Source organism: Neopsephotus bourkii, unplaced genomic scaffold, assembly GCF_033783945.1.
Source record: "Neopsephotus bourkii isolate Nb327-2 ecotype Australia unplaced genomic scaffold, CSIRO-AGI_Nbou_v1 NB_716, whole genome shotgun sequence".
Lineage (NCBI taxonomy): Eukaryota > Metazoa > Chordata > Aves > Psittaciformes > Psittacidae > Neopsephotus > Neopsephotus bourkii.
In genome coordinates this window covers 2,900,249-2,926,399 of record NW_026901215.1, presented here as the reverse complement: position 1 = coordinate 2,926,399, position 26,151 = coordinate 2,900,249, and the positions used below count along the sequence as shown (strand labels likewise).

At 38.8% G+C, this 26,151-nt stretch overlaps 1 protein-coding gene across 2 annotated transcripts in view; it reads right to left on the bottom strand.

Moving 5' to 3' along the window:
- ATP10B (ATPase phospholipid transporting 10B (putative)) overlaps positions 1–26,151 on the bottom strand; it is a 205,594-nt gene that overhangs the window by 112,832 nt on the left and 66,611 nt on the right. For both annotated transcript variants that reach the window (XM_061354086.1, XM_061354089.1), the window contains exon 2: positions 14,687–14,841. The gene's annotated coding sequence lies outside the window, so the exon portion shown is untranslated. The remainder of the gene's footprint in view (positions 1–14,686; positions 14,842–26,151) is intronic.

Below are 26,151 nucleotides of genomic sequence, written 5' to 3'. Positions count from 1 at the left end.
ACCCTGCTTAATACTTCTCTCCAATTTAGAAGAGCTTTTCTGACAAGCAATTGCTTGCTCCTATTTTTTTTTGCTAGTCTTTATCCTCTGTATCCACTCTTATGCCCTCCCTTAGCTAGCTGCAGCTTTTAAGCTTAAGCAGAAGTCTGTGAAGCGGAACTTTTGCAAAGACTTTTCTCTAAATCCGTAAATTAAGCTGTGTACAGTCCACTACAAAGGCTATTGCTGTGTCTTCAAAAGAAACAGCAAGAAAACTTGGCTTAGCAGAAGCCACACTGTTCCTGCAATGTTGCTTCTGCACTCATGCTGGCTAGTTCTTCTGCTAACGTAAAAGATGAGTGTTTCTTTCTAGCATGTAGAGAAAGATTCTGCTCTGGGTGACATCAAATTATCTGTGGAGTGACTTCACAGATTTCAGAGATCTAGTGTCTCCTGCACCTTTCCCCTAGCAAAACTTAGCATCTGGCTGTCGTGGTTTAAGCCCAGCCAGCAACCCAGAACCACACAGCCACTCACTCACTCTCCTCTTTCTCCTCCCCCAGCTCCCAGAGGGATGGGGAGGAGAATCAAAAGAATGTAACTCTCACAGGTTGAGCTAAAAACAGTCCAGTAACTAAGGTATAACACAAACCACTGCTGCCACCACCAATAATAATAATGATAAGGGAAATAACAAGGGAAGAGAATACAATCGCTCACCACACGCTGACCGATAATACCCAGCCCAACCCTGGCAGAGGACCAGCCCTTCTGGGTAACTGCCCCCAGTTTACATCCTGGGTATGACGTGCTGTGGTATGGAATACCTCTTTAGCTAGTTTGCATCAGGTGTCCTGTCTCTGCTTCCTCCCAGCTTCCCCTCCTCCCTGGCAGAGCATGAGACTCAGACAGTCCTTGGTCAGAGTAAACGTTACTGAGCAACAACTAAAAACATTGGTGTTATCAGTGCTGTTCCCAGGCTGAAAATCAAAACCACGGCACTGCACCAGCTACTAAGGAGAAAAATGGCCACTACTGCTGAACCCAGGCCACTGGCATTACAGGTTCTAACAGTACAGTTACAAACTCATATTCCTCCTAACTGGTTCAAGGAGTCAGGCTTCTCTTAAAAAATATCCACAAACCAACAACCCCCCTCCCCCCCCAACCCAAACCACTCTGAGATTATACAAGTCCTGTGCATGGAAGGGAATGACGTGCTTGGGATTTGCTTTGTGGAGAAGAGTTCAAGTTGAGAATTTTGCCCTAAGGGCCAGCTACTTCCCTTAATCTGTGCTTTCAGCTTCCACCAGCAACACTATGTTATAAAGCAGTTAGACTTCTAATAAGGCAACATCCAGCCAACCTTCATGACTATTTAAAGTCTCCGTAAGGATTCTCTTATGATTTGTAATCAGAACATCTGCCGTCTCTTGTTCAGTTGTACATCTTTTCTACAGTGTCAGAGAGCATCCTGATCCTCTGCAAATACTGAGCCTAAGTGCATATATAAAGACACTGAAAATTGTTCCCTGAACTACCCCACACTAGTTACAAGAAACTAGACATGTGTTAAATACTATATTCCATGGAAGTTAAGTGACACGAAAGTAATAACCTAGCACAGCCAATGCATCAACATTTGTGAAAGTGTTTTCAGCACACTGTTTTACTACACTGGGAGCCGAGATAAACTCCTTTTCCGTCTGTGAAACCTTAGGAGTATACTTGGAAAAACAACATGAATACATCTGAGAGTGAAATGACAGAAGGAAAGAACAAGAACAAAACTGAACTGGAAGTATAAGACCAATTCTTCCTTGCCTCTTGTTTTGGACTTTGTGATGCAGTCACAATCACATTGCTTTAGGCTGAAGAATGGAATTTGATACAAGGAGAATGTATCAGGTCATAGAATCTGACTAAAGAAAATCTTGTCAAAGGAAAATAAAAAAAAAACCAGGCATGGATCTTACTAGGCTTATTAAGCTAAGGTGTCCTTAATTTAACTGTTGCATAAGAATTCTTTCTCTTCTCCTCCAGTAAACTTGCATGCAGAATCCCCTCAAATCCAAGGAATTAATCCCCTTCACTTTGCATTCAGCAACTGAACAAGAGAGAAAATGCAACTCAATAGAGGTCTCTGTGCCATTAACAGGTCTGTTGCAACTTTTATATTAAAACACAAAGTGACTCAAATCAAGACTGCCAGCAGAAGGTGCATGTTAGCTGTTATAAGTGGACAGATGGGGATTAAGATCAATAAAATAAGAAGACAGCTCCTCACTGGAAAAGGTGGAAGAGGTCCTCTATCTGCATTCAGTTCCAAATCCCACCTCCATAAGGGTAAAGTAAGTGCCTTTGGTGAAGATGAAGGAGCAATGTACAGATGTCCATCCTCGGGCTGAGATGAATGCCTAGGCACAGATTTCCAGCCCAGGGATGAAACATCCCCTCATTATAGTATGTTTAAAAATAAAAGTTGAAACTACACCTTCTGTTACAGTAAACACCAAATAATGAATATGCATTACTGTGGCAAACAAGGACACGGGAAGTGTGGGCTGCCAAGCAGCCGCTATACATTCAAGTGGACTGACCTAGATTAAGGGTTCTACCCATGGCAGGACTCCCTAACAGATTATGAACATAATCGGAAATTGTAGCTTTCCAGACGTTATGCAAAGCCACTAGAAAGAAAATGAAAAAAGTTCAAGGATGAAATAAAATGTCACAAGCTCTTCTGAAGCCAAAGTCCTGCTCCAAATTCTCCAACAAAGTTTCAGGGTAATTTTACAACTTCCTATACAACTTTCAATTCAAATTTTGAACCAGCTTTGTTACTTTACTTCAGTAACACATGACCATATAGACCATTTCTAAAAATCCTATTTAAAGGCCCTAGCTAATGGAAAACTCCTACTGTGCTATGCATCATAAAGCAGATCATTTTTCCAAAGAAATCACAGCTACCTATTGGTAGCTACCTGTTGGTAGCTGTTAACTTTGTTATAGAAACTGAGGTAGGAATTTGCCTAAATCCCACAAGTTTTGGACTACTGACAGAAATCAAATCTCCTTTGTCTAAAGACTGTTCTTGTGCTCTCCTTCACAAGGCCTTTTTTCCCTCTACTTCTACCACTCTCTTTCATGCATCCCCAACAGAAAATGAGCTCATTTAGTTCTTTCATACATTACTACACAGGGAGCCTGAAGAATTTTTAGTCTGAAATCCTGAATGAAATACAAAATGTAATTCCTTCATCACAATATAATTCTATGTGAAAAGAAGCTTTCTGTCTTGGTTTAATGGCTACAAGCAATTAGATATTCAGTGGGCTATTCCAATAACTACCATTTCATTTTTTTCTGTAAAACTATTTTTGAATTGAGAAAATATATTTCCTTCATGCAATGAATTCAACAGATCATATTTATATTAGCACCAATAATAATCTTTCTATAACTGCACATGGAAATAATATGATTCAGTAAAGAATCCACTGCATGGTAAACATATATTTAGTGAGTTGCTTACTTGCTATGTTTCAAGTCTATCACTTCTGTACATGCTGTTAAGGCCAGGTGTTACACAGCTCATCACTTGGCCTTAAAGCCAATTTCCTACAATCACACTCTTCCTTCTCGGTTCTGTGATTTATCTTCACAGAGATCAGTGCTGATGCAGCATCTGGGTACCCTACAGACACTTTGCTGGACCACAAGCATAAGGAGGAGCAACTACTGAAATTTTGTAAGACAGCACAAGGAAAACTGAAATATTTAAAGGATTTTTCCTTATTAATACAGAAAATAGCTAGCTCAGAACACCTGTGCTTTTTAGCTTACATTCATGACTAGCTGAATATATTTCATATGCACCATTATGTCCATCACAGTCTTTTTTCTCCCATTTTCTGAAGTTTCTCTGGGTTGTACATTTGCTTTTATAAATACGCCTCTTACCAGCACATGCCGTGCATACAGAGGTGTGCACTAAACATACCTCTGTACCTGCAACTGTAACAGAAAATGGAAAAGGTTGCAATCCTATTTCTTTATTAAAAAAATATTTCCTTTTGACATATCTGATCTCACCAGTCAATAGCCTCCATAAAACAAATGAAACAAAGAAATCTCACCAGTACCACAGGGGAGAATTGCCACATCTATGCTTTTGAACCCAACATGACTGAAGAGCTCCTCCTATACTGAGATATAAATGGCAATGACAAGCATCATACAAAAACATATCTCCCACACATCATAAAAAAAGCCCATTCAAATATGATAAAAAACTCAACTGCTGGAGGGAGAGACTTAAACAGCTACTTAGCAATTGGCAAAATGACTGCGCAGAGGTTTACTATCTCTTTATGGAAAATAATACACAACAAGAGAGATCTTGCACACAGCTTCATGTGGGGGAAAAAAATAAAGATCAGTTTTCACATGATGTAAAAGCCTGATCTCTCTGCCTTCTGTCCTCCTGGCTCTCCCTCCTTCTCTCCCAGCTATACATATACCCCCTGCAGAGTTATAATCTGTATATTCCTTAGCAATGTAGCCATGTTTGATTGAATTTTCCAGAATGCTCTGTTATAATGTGACACTTGCTTGGGAGCTGAAGACAAAATACTTCAGGTCGTAAAGTAAGGCACTAACAATTCAAGAAGTAAACAAGATGTAACAAAGACTTGCTGAACTTATATATATCAGACATAAGAAACCACTGTCCTAAAAAAGTCTAGTGACATATTGTTCAATAGCGTTGCTGGAGCCTTAAACTTGAAGGATAGGACTAAAACACAGGTGAATTTACCTCTGATCAGAGTGTAATGGCATAAAGAAACACCAAAGCATACATCATTTTCCAATCCCACACTGGCATTTTTAACACAGTACTTCTATGGTTGCAAGTTTTAGGAAGGCAGACAGCACCACCTGTGTCATCATTCCAGACTCCCACAAAAGCAGACACATCAGAGTACTGCTGCAGGGAAGACTGCTCTGGGAGCACCTGGAGCCAGGATTTAACCCACTGAACATCATGGGAACAAACTGTGCAGTTTATGCTGGGTTACATGTGAGATTTTTTCCATCCTGTACATAAGTGTATTTGGAGTGGTTATACCTATTCTTTTGTGGTTTGTATCTGTTTTTATATACAAAATAAGTCCCACACACTTTAAAAATTCTTCAGGCTCTTGAAACATGGAGTGCTTGCAAAACTCATTGTACAATGGGTGCAAGACTCGTTTGGATTTAGTAAGTAGGCAGGATCTAAGGAGCCTGGCTGGATTTACCTGCTTTGCTAGCTAGTCAGAAATCTTGAAGTGAAACTGCTAATCATGTCCACATACACCATACTAAACTACTGACTATCTCAAGTATAGAGAAGTATAGATATCTTCCTAGGGAAATGAAATAGAAACTGAGAAAAATAGCATGAAAAATAACATTAATTTACTTTTAAATAGCTGTTTTGAAGCCAGAGTAGAGAAATATTCATGAAACTTCTAATGAGTGCTTATACATGAAGCGTGTAGCAACCACTGGAACAAATGCTGTCCAATATTCGTAATAAGGTATAGCTACAGTAACAGCTGAGGGTTGACAAAGTCCCCAGTTGTGACCATGCAACCCTGTAATGAGTCAGTCACATGCTTGACCCCAGAAAAGATGTTTGTGAAAAATGAAAGTGTATTAAAATATTTCTATTCTTCCAGCTGCCTCTCTGGCAGGTAGCAATCACCAGTCCTTTTAGGCCAAATTATTACTATTAAACTCAGTGACAGCTGGTAAAAGAGTAAGCTTGGAGCTAACTAGGGAGAGTAGTCTACAAATGAAACTGTTTGCATCTTATTACCAGCAATGAGCACGTGGACTGCCAGGTGCCAGCAATAACACACAGATGCTGAAAGTGAAATCTTGCTTCCCTTTAACCCCTGGAGAATCTGAAGAAATCAGTTGTATTCATGAAACATAGCGACAAGCAAATTCCCTTTTTCACCAGGTGTAGAAGGATTTAGTACAGTAGATGACAATCTCTTAAAACATGTATTGTCAAATGAATTAATAAAACCAAAGAAAGAACTAGAGCTGCACACTAGACAGCAAGCCCCTTAAGACACACACATCATGTCACTGGGATATGAAACACTAATAAGGTGAAATTTGTATTACCCTTGCAGAAAGCTGTTTGTTTAACTCAGCTGTTGCTCCAGACATGGACTTTGGATGGCTTCTGCTACATCATTGTGCTTTACCTGAGAGTCTATCACATTTAAACTATGATGTCCTTTGTGGTGGGACAGCTCTGGCTCTCCAGTGAAAACATTTCCCTTTATATCTCACTTATCTGTTCTGAAACAAGCGTCCTCCTCCTACAGGAAAGTGATTTAGGAATTGCTGTTGTTAGACTGAAGGAAAACAGTAGCAAGGTTCCTATTTTCAGTGCTCTATTTCTTTCCATTTCCACTCTATGGTTTGCCCCTTGCTTTCTACTTTCCTGTTTTCCTCAGATTACATCCTAAATGTCAGCTGCCAGAACTCCAACCTACTTAGAGCCCATCTGGTGGGAAGCAATTGCTACAGATACTCCAATTATCATCACATCCAACACATATCAGTACTCTATTTGATATAACCTTTTTTTCCCCACCTAGTAACTACCAGAGATTATAAATCTTTACAGTTACCTTCAGTTGTTTAACTAAAATAGCTACTAACCTGCACCCCAGAAAATGCTGGCTGAGCCGTCTGTTGTGGTGGAATTTTAGCAAATCCTCTGCAACCTTGGAAATTAAATGTTTATCACTCTTCAGGTGAGAAGAGGTGACAGAGCAGTGAGACTTTAACAAGTGCTATCAGTAACTGCAGAAGCACACTATAACTCTTGTGTACATAAGCTGGCTGCTCACCAATTTGAGAGCTATGTTGCCTCAACATTAAGCCAGTCTGGAAAGACACTACAATCAAACCATTAATTCCTTGTGTTCTAAACCTGGAAGAGGAAAATTTATTCAGACAGTGAAATTTAGGACTGGCATCTTAGATGTCATGCTTTACTCCAGTTGGTGTTTTGCAAGGGGAGGTATTTCTATAGAGAAGTCTGAACAATCCACAGCAACTCCCCCTGGTACTTAATGGAGGCAGGAGAGGAGAAAGCAGAAGAGGGGAGGGAAAACATTTGTTTTCCCCCTGTGCGTTAAAATTCAGTTCAGTGTGTCCCTAGTAGTGGATTATACACTTACTATCCCAAAGGATATAAAAATCACTGGAGAAATAAAAGATTTAGTAACCATGTTTTGATGAGGCAGCAGATAGCAAAGTAAGAAGAAATATTTACAAATTAGAATAAAAGCAGAATTTAAAGTAATTCATATACATAAAGAGAAAAAAAGAAGACCAACAATTCAAATGAGATGAAACATTCACTAGATGCTATTATGGGTAATTATAATAACATTCTGAAATGAAACAAAATATATGATTTGCCTGATTAGTAACTTAATATAACAGTTCATTTGTTAATAACCTAGAATCACCTGTTAATCACGGATGTATAGTTTTAATACTTGAAAATAGTGGCAGCTTAGACACAGAGCAACACTTTAAGCATCATCTGCAGAAAACTTCAACTTCCTTACCTCAAAAAAGTTCATATTTATAATTTCAGAGGAACATCTTCATTTTAAGATTATGAGTCAAATAATAGGTTTAAATAGATCCAAGTATATAGTGGTAACAAATAATGTATATGCTCATAAATATTAGTACTTTCTGAAGGCCTTGGCTACAAATACATTCTCAATGAGATGCCTCTAATATCAGATAGAGATAGAATGCAATACATTCGCTGCTGTACAGATGCAATTTTAAACTAAACCCATTCTTAAGCTTCAGTTAGTAAACTACCTCCAATGGAAGGATTAACATAACAGTAATTTGCCAACAATCTACTTCAGAGTATCAAACAGGAAGGAAACACTAGAACTATTCTCCCACGGTGTACTTACCTCCCACCTGAGGAGTCAAAATGAAACTTCAACAGAATATGTCATAATATCATCATACCTGTCAAACATAATTCTGGGAAAAGTAGAGACTCCAGACACATTGTATGAACCCTAATTTATTTTGGTTTATTAAAATGCACAAAGGTGAGCTAAGAATATATTTAAAGGCATAAGAATTGCTCTTTTCCCAGATGGATCATGCATCTCCTGTCTTTGAGAATGTACAGATTTGTTCCCCTCCCTTACCTACATTGCAAGCCTTTAATTCAAACCTAAACCACAGCTAATCCGTGAGAATCTGTTTATAACAGTTATTATAGCCAAGTGTCTCCTCAACTGTACATATTAAGAGTTAGAGATCAGTTGGGATTCCAGAAGGGAGATTCCTCTAAAATAATAAGAATAGCTAACAAATAAAGATAGGGTAAGTGGGTATGGCAGTACCAACTTGAGTCTGCAGACAGGCTGAAAAAATAGCCCCAAGAAAAATGGATCTTTTCGTTATGTGTTTGACTGTGAAGTCAGGCAATGCTAAATTAAGAAGTTTAACTTTTTCACTATTATTTAAACTGAGGGGAGACAAATTTTAAAGTCACAGAAACTACACAATTTATAATTCACTCCAGGCATGTCAAACTGCAAGGTGGTATTGTAACGTATAAATCACTGCAACAAAGGATGAATACAACATGCAGAGTTATGGAATCAGTTTGCTCTGAGCAGATGTCTTCAAGCCCCTTTTTTGCTCTTGACCCATTACAAAGCAAGAGCTAAACCACTATGGGACAAGACATCCTAAATGAAGAAATGCTGGAAGGCATATTTTGCTTACATAGTTACAATAGTGCAGACTAGCCATGTTTCCAGCATGATACGACTGGAAAAAGAAATCAATTGTTGGATTGGTACACTCATTTTTTTCCCTCCAATTATTTGATTTAGTATTATTATGATCTAGTTTGTTTCATAATATGGAATCCAATTAAGTTGCTATGCCTCAAGGAAGCTTGAGTATAAAAGTAAAGGCTTCTCAAACTGATTTTTGTGTGTATATTGGCTATTACACCATGACCAAGGTCTATAAATCTCTTACTTGAAAGAATAATAGCTCTTATTGATTATAATTTGAACGTGCAAGATAAAGCAAGTGGGAATAATAAATCACCTTTATGGATTATTTGCGTACATCAAGTAAATGGGATCAAATGCATATTTCACATGTTTGCGGATGAATCTGATTTGTATGTAACCAAGGATGTTTCTGTGTATAGTCTCTTAATGAACTGTCACAAAGAAATGGAAGAAACATTTTCAGGCATTTTAAACCATCAGTCATCTATCTCAAAAGCAAATACACTAGCAGTGCAGCACTGGGAAATACTGGCACATAAATCATCTTATCAGTGGTCCTAAAAGCAGAATATTACATTAACTTAATCAAAAGGCTTCATGAAAACACCAAGGAAATTCACTAAATGGAAGTAGATATACCTGGAAAATTACTCATGCCTACTTTAATCGCACATACAACAGCTGTTCTCTGATACTCTTAGGACTTAAACTCTTAAATTGCTATGACTTTACAATTTACCTAGATTATCAGAGTCACTCAGGAGATATCTGTAACTTGCTATGAAGAATAGCTCATCACTGGATTCCCCAGTTTTGAAAATTATGTCAAAAGAGTCTGGATTTTTTCCGCACAAACATTACCATTTAGGCACTTGTCATTCTGCTGTGAATAACAGATTGTGCGAAGCGGAGAAACAGAAGAGATACTAAAGTTTCTCCTACTTCTTAAGCTCTAGTCCCATTACTCTCAGAGCTACAGGATAAATTCCATTTGCAATAAGCATTCTAAAGTGATTAGCTGAAATTTTGAATTTTGCTGAAAAGTAACACAGCACTACTTAACACAGCAGCCCGAAATCTGCCTTGGAAGAAATGCAGTGTTACCCCCTCCAGTCTTCCTAAACTGGCCTCCCCATCCATTAGCAACAAATAGTATTTCTCTTTTACATTCCTCTCTCCATTCTTCCTGCCCCTGCTTCCTCTTTTGTTCATCTGTTTCATTAAGAGAAAGAAACATAGCCTGTGAGAGAAAGTTAGTAAACTACCTCCAACTGAAAGAGAAAGAAAAATAGCCTGTGCTTTTCTGGGATCAAACAGAACTTAACTCTAGTTCCCATAGAAAAACCTAACTAGTTCCCGTAGAAAAACCTAACATATTGCTCAGGAAAAACAAAATCAAATAAATAAATGAAATATCTAAAACCTCAGTTATGAGCTCCCTAAAAGTGCTAGTGTGGGTAAGGGAATATGGCTTTTTGAACTCATCACTACTGATCAAAGGCCTTTGCAACATTTTGGTTTTAGTTCTCATAATATTGGGTGTGTCAGAAGAATGCTTCTTTCAGTTTACAGAAGTGGAGGCACAACCCACCAAAGCAGCTGAATGGCTGAATAGTTCCAGCCACACACCATTTACTCCTGAATGATAATTCACTATTTCATCTACTAGTGAAACAAAATCTTGTCTCAAGGAGAGTTGGCTGCACAAGGTTATATCTCTATTACTTTACATACTTCAGAAAACAACGACCTTATTATGGTAAATCATATCCTCACAGAACACCAAAGCTGTTCTCTGTCTGGGAGATCTGAAGTTATATGGGCAGCAGAGCACAAGTGGGAAGGGCATTCTACAAGGTAGGAAAAGAGAAAAAATTGCCATCCACCCCCTGTAGCCCCCCATTGCCAGTTAAAACTGGATCCTGTGGCAGAAGGATATATATAGTATGTTTATATTTACTCAGAAAATCAGGTAAACTGTAAGCTAAACCATGCTAGTTCTTGTTCTAACCAGGGCCTTTTAGACCCTTCTCAATACTGCTCAGGTCAAAATGTGAATTCGTTAAGGCATAGAAAATGTAATTAAAAACCACCACCAGCAAACACAGAGCTTTGATGTTTAGAAAGAACAGCATGTTGAATAATATTTAACCAATAAAAAACTAGATGGTAATGGCTGTTGAAACTCCCCATCTCTTGAATCATAGAATTCAAAGCAAGTGTGATAATGCATTGGTAAAAGTCATTGCATGGTCATAGGGAAGAGCTTGCAATCCCTGGAATAACAATCAATTCAAACCAATACAGAAGTTAGAAGGAAAGATTAGAAACTGCTGAAATTTACCCAGTGGTAACTAATTCATATTTTTGGCAAAGTGAATCCTGATGCATGATCAGTAAAGTTTCAATTAAGAGTCAAGCTGAAGTTCTTCAACTTCTTTTGAAAACAGAGTACTAGTATACTACCAATCTTCAGAAAGAAATGTGGCCATATACTACAGTTTGCAGTGAAAAGCTGTAAAGCTTTGAAACATGGACAGCTCAAAGGCTGTGACAAAGAAATGAAAATGTGGCAGAAGTAACCAAATGGATGAGATTAGATTATTTAAGAGGTCTGAGCTGCAACAGGAAGATGGCACTGCAATATTTGAGCCTGACAGAAGAACCAGACACGGTGTGTTGGAAGGAATACATTTGTTTCCAGAGTGATCACTAAAAAAACAGGCTGGTGCCTTATGAACGCTACAATAGCCAGCTCTCAATTTAGGCACAGATGCAGAAGAAAGGCACCATCTTGTTGCCCAAGCACTGCAAGTTTTGGTTACAGCTCAACATATATGTGCACATTGAACCACTATTCATTCATTCATTCATTCCAACAGAAACAGCACACTGTAAAATGCAATGCAAGAATTCAAAGCAATTTTCCCTCTGGATGTCTACCAACAAATTCTCATTATGTATCAAAGCTGACAGGAAAAGCTTTGCAACATTCTAGATAATTATCTGAACTTTCCCCTCAACAAATCAAATAAAGCATGACTCCAAACTCATGTTGCCGTCCTCCTCTCCTGTTTATTTTCCCTTCGTTTGACAACAGAGAATGTTCTGATGCTTTTCTTTTTTGCCTTTCTGTGAAAAAGGGCAATAAAAACTGGAAAATACACATACACACCAGCAGATGACAGCCTGCCATGACTGTAAATTATCTGAGGAAAGAGCTGTTTCTCACAGGTCTCCTGAAAGCGTTTGACATATTGTTGGTATTTTGAAAGCCAGCAAGCAGTGATTGTAAGCAATGATAATAAACCATTTTCCTATAATCTTTTTCAGAGGGGATGACATTACTGAATAGATTTCTTGCCTCTCCACCCATTACATTTGCCTAAAGCATCACAACAGCGAATTAACAAACAGCACGCTATCATCTCTGGTAATGTAACAGGTCACTGCTGAAAGCACTCTGTCATGCCTGCAGCCTTCTGAAAAAAAAAAAAAAAAGGAAAATCCTAAGGAAGCCATTCCTCTTTCTGTTTCTAAAGGGTTTCATTATAAGAATGGAGCATTTGAAAGAATTAGCAGTCTGCACTTTTAAGAGGAAGGACAGTGTGTTGAAGTCAGGGTCTTCAAATGACTTTTGAGAAGCCATTTGCTTCCAACAAAAAACATTGGTGCAAACACTGACATTAAGATAATCTGATCCACTCTTTCTTATTGCCATAAGTTACCTAAGAGACAACATAGGAATAGTACAGGCAGGAAAATATCTTTTCCCCCTTCCCAGCACAAGAATCAGTCAGACAGCAGGAGGTTAGCATAGCTTGAAGGAAAGAAATATTATATGTGGTATGTGATGTCTGTGAAAGGGTTTGTCATTTCACAGGAAAAACAAGGGGAGGAACTGTTAAAAGCATTGGCAGACCTTTCAGGATGGTTCGCTTTCAAGACCAGCTGTTGCTAACCACAGCAACTGCTCCACCTCTGCTGTTCTTTCAAGGAGAAGTTTATACTTGTCACCTTGGACCACTTGCCTGATAATTGTTGAGCAAACCAGTGGAGAGGAGGAAGGGAAAATTAACCAGCAGCCAGACAAAACAAAGCCATTGTACAGAATATTTGCCTGAGATAAATTAATGGTAGGATACAGTGGGGGGTGGGGGAAATCTACAGAATGTAACACAGTGAAACTTTAAATGTCCTCCTCCTCTGATAAAGTTCTCTGTGACATGGAAATAAATCATCCAGTTCTACCAGCCTAACAATACCCACCATATGGGCATGGTATCGTTTGACCAGATAACATTTTTCCTATTCTTTTTAAACCAGTTTATAATTAATGACCTTGTCAAAGGACTTTAATTTCTTTCCCCACTCTTGAAACTTTCATTAAGCTTGGCAGACTGGTTTCTTGTATGATAAGCCAGGAGAGCTAGACTACCTTTAAAAATGGGGAAACATTGTCACCACATTAAGCCTCAAGCTACATTTACTTTCCAGTCAGCAATTTGCGCAAATTTTCTAGAAATGAGTGAAAAGCTGCATGTAGTCTTTGGTGTTAGTAACTCAGTGATGGGAGATGAGAATATCAGCATGGAGGTTGTATAGTTACTAAACAAACAATGTGCAAAGTGGCGTTAATGATCCTAATATTTAATAAATACTAAACAAGATGATATTAAAAGAATATTTTTGTGTATTCCTATATTTAAGTGATTTTTAATATAAATTATACTAAAAATCAATTTTCCACTTTCTGTAAGGTCTAGATGTCTGAAAGAATACAGCATCTCAAGCACTCTGCAATGAAAGTCACCCAAGACTATCATTTTCATTAGTGTTTTCTTTAACTTACCTTTCCAGCTTTCTAGTAGGAAAACAGCTACAGGACTTTTTGACATAAAGACTGCATTGCTAGCATATTTCCATGCCTTCTGCAGTGCATGTATCTTGCATTGGGAAGTCTGCAATACTTGGCAACGTGCTGTTATGAAGTGGCGTCTGCAATGACCATAGAATCGTAATAGACCACAAACCATCAGATCCCAAAAGCCATAGATGTGGCCCACTTGGTCATCAAAGAACTCATTCTAGGGTAAAGATGCATTTCTACCCAACCAGTCTAACTCTGGGAAATTCTGCAAGCCTCTGTCTACAGCCTTTCAGCTGAAAAAGCTTCAAACAAAAATGGAAAGATGCAAAACCAAGAAATGCCTTGATTTTGGATAAAACTCATGTAGAAAGACACCTGAGACTTTAACCACTGCCTGCTTTCTCATCACACACTACTGCCATTTAATTTCTCAATAGCTTATCTGTAGCATCAACTTCAGTATAGCCTCACAAAGAACAAAACTCTGCACAACAGATAACAGATTTAATAGTCTGGTTTGATTTTTTTTTTTTTTTAATGTCAGCAAATAGCTTTATAAAAGAATGGAAAACTGCGGAAAAATATCAAGTTAAATACACTTGTTACCATCTATAAAGTATCAGGTAGAGGTGCAAAACAAAACAATAACGTCATTTATCAGTGCTGGCTAAACTAATTTAAGACCAAAGATTTTGATACTGACTAAAAATATTTTGCACTTTTTTTTGCACTGCTTTTTTTGTAACTGTTGGCTGAAACCTTAAGAGATTAGTTCAGCATGGCAGAGATCACACATGAAATGTAAGTTAGGAGATTTCAAGAGAAGACACACAAAGCATTGCCTGAACATGAAAAGGTAAAAAAAAAAAAGTTCTTGTGTTTTATGCAGAACTGAAATCTTAAGGAAAGGTTCTAACCAAGCTTTGAAAGCTGAAGGAATGTAACGAATTTTGGTATGATTTACCTGTTCAAGTCCCTCTCAAATTTTAATGAGGGAGATTTGTTAGCAGCTGTCCATTTGGATTCCCACCTCCTCTGAACTGTAACCACATAGACTTGACACTAGAAGACAGCTTGAATAGCGTCAAAGCATCGGCTGAGTCAACTGCATCAGGAGACCTGCTTTGAAATGAGAGAGAAGCCAGAGCAGATGTAAGCATGCCATCATGAGTAAGTTAGCAGCAGTGGCTAATTAGGAGATAAGAAAAATGTATTAGTACAGGAAAAATAATGAGCTCATAAAATTGAGTACATTTGACAAAGAAGAATACTGGGGAGAATACCAAAGGTTAAAGGAGGGGCAACTGCAATTTTCAGTCTTAACTGTATTCAAGATTAAGTTTTTAAAAGCATTTTTGAAGTTCCTTCACTTAAAATTAAAAACAAAAGGCTTCTAAGAAGTTCAAGCTCTTTTATTATTCTTGATGTGCACTTTGATTCTTTCTGTTCATACTTTGCTAACAATGAAACTACAGCCCTGGCTGCCCCTTTTCAAAATGAAATCTCTACTCTGAAAACAGACATTCTCTTGAATTCATTTCACAAAGACACTTGTTTTGCTGTTTACTACCTAAGTGTTACTCTGCACAGGTTGCTGCTCAGCAGTCCATAAAGCAAAGGAAATGCTGTAGGGTCAGGGGAGTTAATAACTAATGATTAATTAATAAACATTAGTAATTATTACACATATTATTCATTGCTCTTCTATTCATAAGAAGGTGGAAAAAAGGCTGGATCTAACAGCACTGACAGTTAAATAAGTTGCTATGCTTTAAAGTATTTTTGTGTTTGTTCTTCAGTTGAAAATGCTGGAAATTCTGAGATATTTTGTAAAAAGTTTCAGTTTATTCTTCAAGATCAAGTTTCTTTGGAAGCTGGAAACTTCTGTCTTTGATGTAGGGCATTAATTAGCTACATGCTTACTACAGCATGACCAAAAAATAATATTGGTATCATTTTCAGAAATCTAAGATTTTGCAGTTGTGTTTCCTAAGCCCACATTTGTGCCTGTATTTTTGGAAGGAGTGGGAATCATCTGAAAATTCCCTACTTCTTAACTTGTGTTGACATAAGTAATTTGTTATCATGTATAATCATACTCAGCTGTCAACACCACTCAGAATCGGCAAGAAGCAGGATGAATGTCTCTCAGGGAGGTACAAGTCTTAAATACAGAGAATTCGTCAATAAGAAAAATAATAATAATAAACCCCTAGGAAATGCATATTTACTTTGAAAAGAAAGCAGACCTAGGCCATTTAAACACAGGATTGTGAGAGAAGACTAAAGTGGGTCCAAAACCCTCTGAATGTCAATGAGACTTGGGAAGCTATATCCCTTCTGTACACATAGAAATTGCCAACTTATAAAACTTTGGCTACAAGTCAATCATCATGGTGAATTGGATGTCTTTTGCTTTGATCTTCTGGGTCAATTCAAACCCTGAAATTGAAGCCAAATATGTGGCTTGGGAACCTGCAAGAAGGAAAAACAGAAGACGGTTTATAAATCCCTGTAAAGAGATTAATGTAAAGCCCTATGTACTTGGCTGTAATCATAGACAGGAAATGCAAAGCCATGATATAAATTACACAGACCAATGACTTTGGTTAGAAAAAAGAGAAAAATAAACCTTAGATGTTTGTTATGAAGGTGGTGTGGCTATTATACTGGTCAAAGTTAAATAAAAAGCAAAAATAGCTAATCAAAACCTCACAGCATACCATAATCAAGCTACTGCAAATTTGGTCATGCCTGTGATTTTTGGCTACACAATATTTGTTCACCAACATAATGTGAATCTCGACAGTTTGCTGTCAGAAAAAGAACACGGTGAACCGAAACAGCACCTCATTATCACACCCACGCAATCACCCACCAGCTTTTCCAAAGCACCTGTCTGCCCTCCTGCGCAAGCCAGCATCCCAGCTAGCCTGAGCAGCTTGCTCTGCCCAAAACCCTCCCAACACTGAAAGGCTGTAGTTGAAACAGGCTTGTGAAATCCTCACTAATATTTTGGCTTTTCCATTTAGAAGAAGGAGACTTAAGAATCTTCTCTTATGCCCCCACTCATCCTCCACATAAACTATACTGAAATAAGGGAATCATAAAACCTCCCTTGTTTTCATCTCTGCACTTCCTGCATTTTGCTTTGCACAATGTTACAGAACAGACATTAATATTTAACTAATAGTACTTTTAAAAGTGCATCATAGAATGAGACACTATCCAAAAGGATCCTTAATTGCAAAAGGTCAGAATAGAATCATAGAATCATAGAATAGTTAGGGTTGTAAAGGACCTTAAGATCATCAAGTTCCAACCCCCCTGCCATGGGCAGGGACACCTCACACTAAACCATCTCACCCAAGGCTTCCTCCAGCGTGGCCTTGAACACCTCCAGGGATGGAGCATTCACAGCTACCATGGGCAACCCATTCCAGTGCCTCACCACCCTTACAGGAAAGAACTTCTTACTTATATCCAATCTAAACTTCCCCTGTTTAAATTTTAACCCGTTACCCCTTGTCCTGTCACTACAGTCCCTAATGAAGAGTCCATCCCCAGCATCCCTATAGGCCCCCTTCAGATACTGGAAGGCTGCTATGAGGTCTCCATGCAGCCTTCTCTTCTCCAGGCTGAAAAGCCCCAACTTTCTCAGCCTATCTTCATATGGGAGGTGCTCCAGTACCCTGATCATCCTTGTGGCCTCCTCTGGAATTGCTCCACCAGTTCCATGTCCTTTTTATGTTGAGGACACCAGAACTGCACACAATACTCCAGGTGAGGTCACACAAGAGCAGAGTAGAAGGGCAGGATCACCTCCTTCAACCTGCTGGTCACGCTTCTTTTGATGCAGCTCAGGATACGTTTGGCTTTCTGGGCTGCGAGCGCACACAGAAGCCGGCTCACGTTCGCTTTCTCATCAACCAGCACCCCCAAGTCCTTCTCTGCAGGGCTGCTCTGAATCTCTTCTCTACCCAACCTGTGGCTGGGATTGCTTCGACCAGTAATAATAATAGGACATTAGAGTTTAGAAACAGGTTAACCAATTGCAAACTAAAACCATTACTTTATCCACTTCAGCTGGATTATAAAAAAAAACCACACAAAAACAAAAAAAACCCACAAAAACACAAACCCCAAAAAAGAAAAAAAACCCCACAACCCTCCCCTCCCCCCCAAAATCCAAACCAACCAACCAAAACCCCCACAAAACCAACCAAATGAACAAAAACCTCAAGGAAAACAAAACCACCAAAAAACCCCGCAAGAAACTAACCAACAAAAAAAATCCCAAACCCCAGCACCCTCCAACCTTCTGCCCCCAAATCTAAGCCATGGATTTTCGTATTTCAGGATCAGTTGTATTACAAAAATTGGCAAGTAATCCACAAACACAGCAACTGCAACAAAACACCCTTACTATGCTTGGAAATACTTATTTTACGGTCATCCATGTGTCAGTGAGGTCTGTTATGGACTAAGGCGCCACTCAACATACAGAGAGTAGCAGTATAAACCCAATATTTGCTTAGAATTTACATAAGCACTTAAGCCTGCAAATGTTTTATTCATGTTGTTCCCAGGGTGTGTTCAGATAAATGGCTGGTGGGTTTGTAACCACCCATTGCATGGCTCAGTCTCTTGGAAATCTCCTCTAGAAAGCAGGTTTTTAAAGCACTGGGAGACTGAAAGATTAAGGGCAGCACCCAGGTCTGGGGCTTGGTGTTTCTGTGTGTTAGGGAGATCTCAAGTCACAGTTCAGGAACAGTCAGCCAGGTAAATCCAAACACTGGTGCATGCCTAATAATATCACCCTTGGAGCTCTGGGTACACCCAGAATTCTTATTTTCTAACCTCTAGGGAAAAACCAAGCAGTCACAGCAGGCAGACCTTGTGTGTTTGCTTGAAAAAGAAGTTTTCACAACTCATCTGTGGCTGACTTTGCTGCTGAATTAATCTTCAGTTCTATGGCTGTCCATTCAGTGTCTTTTATATTTAGTAAGCAACAAGGACTGGCTTGTCAGCAGGTCACTAGCTGCATGACTCAGTGGTGGCTTGTAACAGTGAAAACACAGAACAGGACATCTGTGAATGTTCCCTTAAAATACAGAATACAACCCAGGATGAACTCTCCATAAACACCATTTGTAGAGAAAACAAACGTTCCATGTAAGGAAAGCTTTGCAAAGCTTACTAGCTAAGCCATGCACAGCATCAGCACCTGCAAGCATTCACTGATCCAACTCCAGCACTCCAGCAGCTTTCTAATCACTGAGGCTTCACACATTAGCACATAGGAAGCCCATTTAAATTCCACTGAGAATCAGGCCAGGAATCAGATATCAAGCTTGACTGTGAAGCTATCTCACTAGGCAGCACGTACTTTCCCAACAATATAAACACAAGATTAATGAAGGTAAGTGCTACAGGTGAATCCAGGCCCTGACCCTACAGGCTGCCTCTGCTTATGTCTCTGCTTTTTCACTCAGATCATTAAGCAGGGCATGGAGCATCCTACAAGTAGCATTTTCTAATCTGAACATTTCAGGAGCTCTTATATACCGCTGAACTTAATGCATTAGTTCCAGCCTCAACACAAGAAACCTTTAAATGGAAAGTTCACCAAACAGTGTAGAAATCAGTGAACATTGCATTTCCCTGGAACAGTTCATACTCTGAAATTACATAAGTGATCTGAATTGAGTAAGAAATACAGCCCTTGGGAGCAATTTCCAAAGTCACTAATGGAGCACATTGAGTTCTTTATGTCCAGAAACTGTCATTGTTTGTTTGCAACAGTATTTAGAGCACATCTTGATGCTGACTCACAGATGCCAAGCATATTATAACACCTTTCAGTGGTTCTGTCTAGTCAGCTATAAAGTTCAGCATCTGGTTCCCACTGGGGAGTTTATTTATACGGAACACCTACTTATATTCTACATACAGGGAGATCAACTGTAAAGACACAAAGGATAGGTGACTAAATGAAGCATTAATGTGGGTACAGAAGAACAGATTCAGCTATATATATGTAGGATGAGAAAAAAAATAAGATAAAGCTAGGTTGAGAGGATTACTCAAGGGTTTCAGGTTATGATTTCTGGGATCCAGAAGTTCTTAAATTATCCAGGACAATCATAGTGAAGATAAATCACTCTTCCCTTAAATCACTTGGAAGTTTTAAGGCAGCTAAGTTTCTATCTTGTTTATTGAATAGTTTTAATGGATAAATGTTTGAAATAGCTTGCTCTTAGCACATACTTGAAAAGGGGCAGTGAGTGAGAGTGAGCTGACTGGAAAAGCAAAGCTGTACCATTATTTCTGATTCTCACTGAAAGATCAGAGTGTTCACAAAACCACTTTTATTAACAGACAACACCAATAACACTCAAGTACAAACCCTACCAGGTAGGAAGTAATATTTTCTGTTCCTCATCACCATGTCTTGAAAAATAGGTAGGTTCTGGTCCAATAGTGTATTCCTTGATACACAACAGACTATACAGACTGTACAATGTTATACCTTAAAAATAAATAAGAAAATAGAATGTTAAAAATTACCCTTTAGTATCCTTCATTTTCCTAATCTCAGAATCTCTCCTCCCTGACAATTTGTGTTTAATATTTGACTTTACTAGAGACTGTTGAATTTGCAGCCTAGTGGTTTGTACCACATGAAAGTTTGGAATCCCATCCTTAGATCCTGCTGCAAAAGCCTCTGCTCTTGCTGTCTTTTTCTGATATTGCTTCACACTGGATACTGCTAATCCCAGTTCTCAGGCCAATCTACATTTCATTCTCTCTCACATCAAAGCTATGCTCCAGCGAGTAGGTCTGTTATGCTTTTCATATTTGTAACTGTAAGTATACTGGTTTCAAGTGCATACCTTGGAATACACTTAAAGGCTCCTCGCCGTGGCCCCTATGGCAGCTGTATGATGGATATTTCAGACATTTGCCACCAGAGGGAGATGTCAAAATTTCTCAAATGGAGAAAGACAGGAATTGACAAAGGTAAATTCTCCATTCCCCCACCCCCCATTGGTGGAAACCAGCAACATTTCACAGTACAAATGAAGTTCAGTGTGCATGCCATATTTAATGAACATTTAAACTTAATTTGCCTTTTTTTCCTCCAGTAGAGCAAGAAAAAAGAGGAGGAAAGGATTTTCCTGTTACAGAATATCATCAAAATGTTCCTTTTTAACCATTAACATTGATCCATTGTCCCTTTTATAAAAGCGAATTTTTGATTAACTGATATTCTGAGAGGTTGCTTTACTTCATATATAGATATAAGTAATGGAACTCTCCCTTTAAGGGTGGTCAAGACATGTTAGTTAAGCCAGAAATGCCCAGAGGAACATTCCACAGAGGAAGTGGAATTTATGAATCCTTTTCCCTTCTTGAAAGGGACGGTGACCATAAGCACTGGAAGTATTCCAGTATACTGGAAGTATTCCATCTGGAATATTGTGTCCAGTTCTGGGCCCCTCAGTTTAAAAAGGACAGGGACCTGCTGGAGAGAGTCCAGCGCAGGGCAACTAAGATGATTAAGGGAGTGGAGCATCTCCCTTATGAGGAAAGACTGAGGGAGCTGGGTCTCTATAGTTTGGAGAAGAGGAGATTGAGGGGTGACCTTATTAGTGTATATAAATATATAAAGGGGGAGTGTCACGAGGATGGAGCCTCTTCTCAGTGGCAAACAATGAAAGGACAAGGGGTAATGGGTACAAATTGGAGCACAAGAGGTTCCACTTAAACCTGAGAAGAAACTTCTTCTCAGTGAGGGTGACGGAACACTGGAACAGGCTGCCCAGGGAGGTTGTGGAATCTCCTTCTTTGGGGACATTCAAAACCCGCCTGGACACGTTCCTGTGTAACCTTATCTAGGTGTTCCTGCTCCGGCAGGGGGATTGGACTAGATGATCTTTTGAGGTCCCTTCCAATCTCTAACCTACTGTGATACTGTGTGATACTGTGAAGTGGGAGAAGCTGGGATCCAGCCTCAGGTTCAGAAAGCCCTGACCTGAGACTGAAGATGCACTGAATAAGGATGACCCCACATTCACACAAGACTATTGAATTGGAACCAGACATATTTACAGTCGACAAAATTGAAAAACATTGGAATAATCTAGGATAAATTCAAATGAAAAGCTGATTTACACTGTGTTTAAAAGTTTCTTTCAGCCTGGCTTGAAACATCAACAGGGAAATATATTTTTAATTTAAAGGAAATAAAAAAAAAGTAAATTTTGATGGCAAATAGCTGCTGACAGTTTCTTTATGGAGCAAATTCCAGATCAGCTTTTAGACAACAGCATGCAAATATTCATTCCATTGGCTCACATTTAGCACAAGAGTCATACAAAACTCTCCCTTCCCCAAGATCTTCAACATTTGTGCCTGTGCAAAGATTTCAATTTGAGTGATCTGTTCTCTATGAGTTATAAATCACCTTGCAGAAAGTCTGCTTGTTACAGAGAAATATAATAGTGGGAGAAATCTCTTCTGATTTTAAGTTCAAACTTCTGTTCCAAGGCGTTTCTTCATCCTCTCTCTTTCCAGCTGTAGAATTGCTTCTGAATAGAATTTTTATCTTTTGTAGCCAAGGATTAATCTGTGAACGCTGCTTTTTCATACCAGGCTCTTGCCTCTTCTTCAGATAACTAATGGTGCTCATTTCTGAAGTTACATTTGGCAACTGCCTGATGAGAAGAATATCTATTGGTGTCCAGAGCAAGTGCCTGCAAGGGAAGCCGCTTAGCCCAATTGCTGCTCATTACTCTATGAAGAAATCAGCACCCCTCACTGTAAGGCTCAGGGGAGCCCAAGACCCATGCCAGCTGTGCTGTGCTGGAGGGGCAGAGTAACCCTGCCCGGGGGATTGGTCCACTCACCCCCTCAGACTCCACACTGCAGCCCTGCCACAGAAGCAGAAGCAACACGGAAGGAGCAAGTAAAGTCAAACTAAGAGGGAGGGGCTGTTTCCCTGGTTCCTTAAAGCTTTTCTTTCAATATTTTTAATATTCCAAGCTGACTGAGAGGGCTTAGGATCACCTTAGAGAGAAATTGAAAGAGACCATCTCTGTAAACTGGCTTGACCAGGTGAGCCAGCCAGCAGAATCATAGAATCATAGAATACTTAGGGTTGAAAGGACCTTGAGATCATCAAGTTCCAACCCACACCTCACTCTAAACTATATCACCCAAGGCCTCGTCCAACCTGACCTTGAACACTGCCAGGGATGGAGCATTCACAGCTACCGTGGGCAACCCATTCCAGTGCCTCACCACCCTAACAGGAAACAATTTCCTCCTTATATCCAATCCAAACTTCCCCTGTTTAAGTTCTAACCCATTACTCTGATTTCTACTGAGCGAACATCCTCCAAACTACTGGCCTTGAAATTAATTAGTTTGACCCTTCCCCAGCTAGAATTTGTCTGACTTCTTTTTAAAATAATTAGCTCATAACTTACGGCTGTAATAGATGCTTTTGGCATTTCTTGCAGTTTCAAGCAGAACACCTTCTAGGACTCCAAGTGTTAGGCAGGGTGAAATACCACACAGCGCAGGGCTTTATGGAGCCTTTCCTGCCGCTATAGCAAGCAGCACTGGCAAAGTAAGAGGCAGACTGCCAGGCTGAAGTGGTTCATTGGTCCACTCTGGTTCTCAATTGCGATCCGTTTATAAGCAGGGGCAGTTTTTAACAGAATCACCCTTTTAATCAGCACAATTAGCTCCACTAAACTTTTTTTGTTGCTGTTGTCTAATCAAGTAACAAGAGGAAGAAGAACATCATGTGGTGGTTTCCTGTGCAGAAACAGCAATAAAAGTAGAGAACACTGAAATGGATAGTTCACACTCCATGAAACAATGTAACAACCAAGTCTGTTAATTAAGGCATTTTTCTTCAGCATTTGTCTGTTTCACTTCTGAATTATTTCTTTTCCTTGAAGATACACAATCCAAAACCTCTCCACCTATATTATTAACCAAAATTACTCTGTCATCACTCACAGTTTTTGCTTGAGCATTTAGATTAAAAAGCAGCTCTATGCTATCAGAAAGACAATATTCTGTTTTGAAGTCCCAGGACACTTACTGTCTACACTGTTGACCCTATTCTGGATTCACCTGAAAAGTTTCTTCTCTTTAACTGTGAAGGAACCCAATCACATTACGAACTGGGGTTTGTGTTTTACAGTTGCACCAAATTCTCCAGTTGTAAGACAAGCACATCCCTCATGTTCCTGGAAATTCAGAGGAGCACTATTAACAGCTGTGAAGTTTATACCAGACTTTCTTTTTAACTCTGTGCTCTAAAAGTACTTGGGAAAGACAAAAGAAAGATAAATTCCCCAAAGGACTGTTTTATAAAAGAAGCTAAGATTTCTTTTAGTCTATCCTTAAGAGTCCCTAAGAAAAACAATTTCCAATTCCTTTCTTTCAGTTTTGGAGGATGGGTATTACATGAGAGCTTAGCATATCCCTGTTTTTACATTGAAACAAAAGGAATTTTATTTCAATGAAGGCAAAATTTAACCTACCACTGACAGTTTTGTTTTCCTCCCTGGAGCAACACAGTTGTTTCAGTGAAAAAAAAAAAAAAAAAGGTAAAAAAAAAAAAAAGAAAAAAGTAAATTCTACTTCCATTAGAGGCCTTGTTTCCCAGAGAAGTGTAGCAGTATTCAAACCACTATTGGAAGCTGAAGGGAGGCAGACTGTGGAGGTCACACCAAACAAGTGAGCATTGCTGGATCCCTTGGCTCAGTAGGGTTCAGCTGGAGATCAGCTCTGCAAAAGGAGCACCTCTCACAGCCCTGTTCTCATTGTGTCCCACCTGCCCCAGACTGCCTAAGGGAGGAGCTCCCAACAGAGACAATTAGGAGCAAAAGTTCACCTCTGCTCCAGAGCTACATTTCTAATTAAATGCTCTTCACAATCAACAGGCAAAAGGTTTCCAAACAACGCCCTCTATTATGCAGGATGACTACCATTAAAACACTGCTTGCTAACAATGGAGTGTTAATCATGTCTTCATTAAGGCATTTTTTTCCTGTATAAGTTAAAATTATGAGAACTAGAATAAGAGATAGGACATGATTAAACTTTTAAATAAATCTATAGTGGTTCACTGCAAGGAAAGACTGATATAAATGACTTGAAAGTCTATACTGGGGATAAGGAATAAACTGTAAGTTTACAAATAACTATATAGTAACTGAGAAGAAAAAAGCTGGTTTTATCTCTATAGCCAAACACCTAGTGATAAATATAATAAACCTTTTGTTTAATCCTGACCTTGAAACCCAACTTCTTAGGAATATTGCAAGGATTTTTTTATTAAATTAAATTAAATAAAAAAAAAAAAGAACAAAAAGCCAATGTGTTATTGCTTGCATTACAGACCTTTTTGTCAAACAATTCAAATATTTCTTTTTAAAATGAACTGCACTTTGGCTTATTTGCTACATCAACTAATTAGTCATCACATCACATTCACTTAATTATGGATTGTTCATTTTTAACAGTTAAGTTTGAATTAATTATCAGAATTCTCATTAAACTGCCTGCCACATCAGACATCACATTAAAAATTACACAGCAGGACGAATGAAACCATCACTGGATCCTAGCAGACATGCTCTGGGCAACCCTCTCTCTTTGCAGCACAGGGTGGGGGAAGTGAGCATGAGAGGCTCTGCAATATAAAGTAGATCACATTACGGTTTCAAACAACTAGATTTTCTATAGTAAATAGAAAACTTGCATGTGTAAATCTCTTATAGCTTAAGCTGTATGAAAAAAATTATCTCTCACTATAAAACAGTTTGAGGTCTGTGGAGTAAGATGATACTATTTAAACAGAAGGTTTTAAAACAAGTGCAAGACAGTCACGGGTAATAATTAGTTATTTGTGTATTTATTAGAATGAAGTTATCAATAAATGAAAGGATTCCAGCTACAGGAGTGCTTGACTATTTTCTGATAAAAATTCTTTAAACTTCTGAGAAATATTCAGATAGAAACAGAAAGGGAAAGTCGATAGTGAGAAATTTCCAAGCTCAGTACAGCTACTAAATCAAAACTAAAGATGGCAGATAATGATACAGACCTAATTTAAATTTCAATTTGAACGAACATTTTGCAATTTAACTTCAAATATACTCTAACAACACAGCAGAAATGTAAAACTGAATCATTTTGGTTAAGCCTATGTATGTTTGCAGGGCTTTTTGTTTCTTAATCTGTGAACATTTTCTGTTCCACTTCAGGATTATGAAAATATTTCACCCTGGAATACTAACCCAGCTAATCCCAAAATAAGTCTTAGATGACAAGCACGGCCCCAAACCTCCTCCCTTGTTCAAGGAGGCAAAACTGGAAAGAAAAGATGTGTTGGCAAGGTGA